This window comes from Gadus chalcogrammus, chromosome 15 (genome assembly GCF_026213295.1).
Source record: "Gadus chalcogrammus isolate NIFS_2021 chromosome 15, NIFS_Gcha_1.0, whole genome shotgun sequence".
NCBI classification, from domain to species: Eukaryota; Metazoa; Chordata; class Actinopteri; order Gadiformes; family Gadidae; genus Gadus; species Gadus chalcogrammus.
In genome coordinates, this window is record NC_079426.1 from 1716016 (window position 1) to 1719462 (window position 3447).

Consider the following 3447-nt stretch of genomic DNA (forward strand, 5'->3'; position numbering starts at 1 on the left):
GTCCTTGCATGCTATCTCTTAGGAATCCTACAAAAATGAAAGACGTTGGGAAATCAGAATGTGGCGTACACGCCCGTATCAGCACGGCTCAGGGCGACGAGGCGAGGAAAGTGCAAGCGAGGGACGGAGGGGTAAAACAACCGAGTGGAGCTGGGAAGAAATACCCCGAGCGGCTAGATCAACCCGGAGCCCCCCAGCGGTCCCTCTATTAGGACCGGTCAAACTATCAGGACCTGCAGTTGAACCCTGCAGGAAGGGCTTAAGTGTTCAGGATTAGGGATCTAACAGAGGCATCCAGAGGCCCCCGAATCAAACCTCCAGCACTGGGGGGTGGTGGTGGTGGTGGAGTCAGGCCTGGGTGGAGGGCCTGTACCCGGGGAGGGCGGTGGGAGCAGGGAGGCGGTGTGTGTGGGAGTGTGTTCTCGAAGAAACTTTGCCACACCTGCAGAAAAAGGCCCGGAGCGATTTGAGGAGAGAGAGAGAGAGAGAAAAAAAGGCCCTGCAAAGCCAGGGGAGCGGGCCGGCTTCTTCCCCCAGCTCCAGAGCGACAACAGCTGGGGGAAGTGCAAGGCAGCGCTGCTGCCGATGGCCCAAGGGCAAGGTCACCCGTCGGACCGGAGGGAACAGCGAGGGGATTGTTTTCACTCCCCGGCTGGTGGAAACACCGAGTGCCGAGACGTTGCGCGCGGCAGCTGTGGCGGAGGATTGCTGCTCCGCATTAACACTATAAAGGGAAGCCGGAGCACTAATGACCGCCGGCCTGTGGCCAAGGCCTCGGCCGTCCTCCCCCCCCCCCCCCCCCCCCCCCCACGCGGCAGACCTGCCGACCTGGGGACACAAGCGGCCACTCGCTGCCCTCACAGGGCCCGCCTCGGTGTGTGTGAGGGTGGGGAGCCGAGGTCGAGAGGACGAGTACAGGTTAGGGAGCATTAAGGAACTTTTATTTTCATGAATTTCTTTGTAAGTATGTTTGTATTTTTTTGTTTTGGTTCTGAATGAGTTAATAATAATAACTATTATACATTCCTTATTATATATATTATCAAAATTATTATACATATTATTACTATGGGGGGGGAGGGGGGAGGTATTGGTTTGTTGCTGGAGCGCACAGCAACCTGAATTCATCCATAAAACCACGGCGTTGCAGCGGTGTCCTCGGGCCTAATTGCTTGGGACAGTTAACATCAAAGAAGCCGGGCTTTATATGTAATCGGTTCATGCCACTGCCACATTTTAATGCAGAGTTAAAAATGTGTTCAAACATTTTAATGGAGGCCATTCTCCATCAATTCACTTTGATCTGAAATGACAAAACTTAGCATTTTAATAAAATTCCTTTATTGCCCTAACATAGTTTGATCTCTCACGCTGTCTCTCTCTCGCCCTCTCTCAAGCACACTCTGTACTGCTCTCTCTCCTTCATTTCTCCTTCTCTTTCTCCTTATCCTCCTTCTTCTTCTTCTTCTTCTTCTTCTTCTTCTTCTTCTTCTTCTTCTTCTTCTTCTTCTTCTCCTGGCAGAAAACAACTTATACAGCAGACATGTTGTAAATGAGTCCATTTACAAAAACATCACTGCTCTATCGAGGTAGAATTCTTTAGACATGCACCGACAACTGCAGGAGATAAACAAATTCAAATAGTGGAAACTGATAGTTTAGAAAACATGCAAGCTCATTTTATGGGGGAGTATATAGTCATTATTATCATTATCTCTGAATTAGAAAACACATTTCAAAGTAAAATATAAAAAAGAGGTTTTGAAAGAAATAACGCTGGCGGAAAATCCCCACATAGCCGGCTAAACATAATCATTACCTTCTGAATGAGAGGTGGCTCGTTACATTTGTTTATTACAGAGCCAACCCCAGCCGGGGGGGGGGGTAGCGGGAAGAAGAACAGAACAACCTGTAATGTTTCTTGGAACTCCCATCAAATGGCACGCTTCGGCACGGCCAACCGTGCAATCGTAGAAGGTGTGAGGTCCCGGGGCCGAGACAAAGACCAGGCGCCCCGTCCAGCGCCGCGGCGGCGGCAGCGGGACGAGCAGCTGTGCGTTCCCATCAATTGCTTATTATAGCCAATCACTGTCTCCAGATCGGGACGCTGCATAACAACGAGCCACGAGCGCTAATGCCGCGGATCAGTTGCTGCGGATGAGGCAGCTTTATGCCGTTATTAGGCTAATGTAATGGAGCCGTCCTAATCCAGAACTCACCAAACCCTTCCACCGTCGGTGGGGGGGGGGGGGGGGGGGGGGGCATGCTCAGAAGAGGCCGAACCCCCTGCACAAAGCTGACCCCCCCCCCCGCTAATTTGTAGCAGCGGGACGCGGGGGCTCGTGGCCTGTCCTAACGAGTCCTTCACAGTGCCCCCCCCCCCCCCCCCCCCCATAAAATCATTGTCTCCCCTTCCTCTTTTCTCCTCTTTCTTTCTCTCTTTTCCTCGCTTACTCACTCGTTCACACACACACACACACACACACACACACACACACACACACACACACACACACACACACACACACACACACACACACACACACACACACCACACACACACACACACACACACACACACACACACACACACACACACACTCACACCCTGGCCGAAGCCAAATTACCCCCCCAACCCCCCCCCTCCCCCCCGTTGAACTCTTTTATTTTAAACGAGAAGAGGCTACTGAGGGTTGCTGAACCATCTTGATAACCCCCCCCCCTCCCCCCCCCCTCCCCATTTTCCTCCCCCCCCTCCCCATTTTCCTCCCCCTTACACAAAAAAAAACGGGGAAAAATTAAACGGTATTAGAAACTACTGAACATTACAGTAATACCATCCGCCACAATTGGCGCTAATTGTCAGATAATCCAGGAGGGGGCTGAGGGCTGAGAGGGGCAGGGCTGGATAGGGGAGCGCCTCGCTGGGCCTGGCGTCCTCTCCCTCCCCCCCCCTCCCCCCGCCCCTCGCGCGCGCCAATCCACCATACGCACGGCAGCGGCGGCGGCGGCGGCGGCGGCGGTGGCGGCGCTGGGGTCAGGTTGCGGTGGAGGGGGAGGGATTAGCGTCACCATTGTGGGCCCTCGTCATTGAAACGTGACCTTGACCAGAGTTCTCTGCTCACATTCTTGCCAACGTTTCAGCAACATGAACTTTTAATTGGAGCAAAATGGGAGGTTTGAAGAGTGCCAAATCACGCGCGCGTGGGCGGACACACTCGCCCACACGCAAGCGTTGCACGCAGACACACGCTTGTGTGTGTGCGCGCACGCACACACACACACACACACACACACACACACACACACACACACACACACACACACACACACACACACACACACACACACACACACACACACACACACACACACACACACACACACACACACACAAACGCCTGTCTGACACGCACACACAGAACGGACGGCATTCCAAGTCCTGCG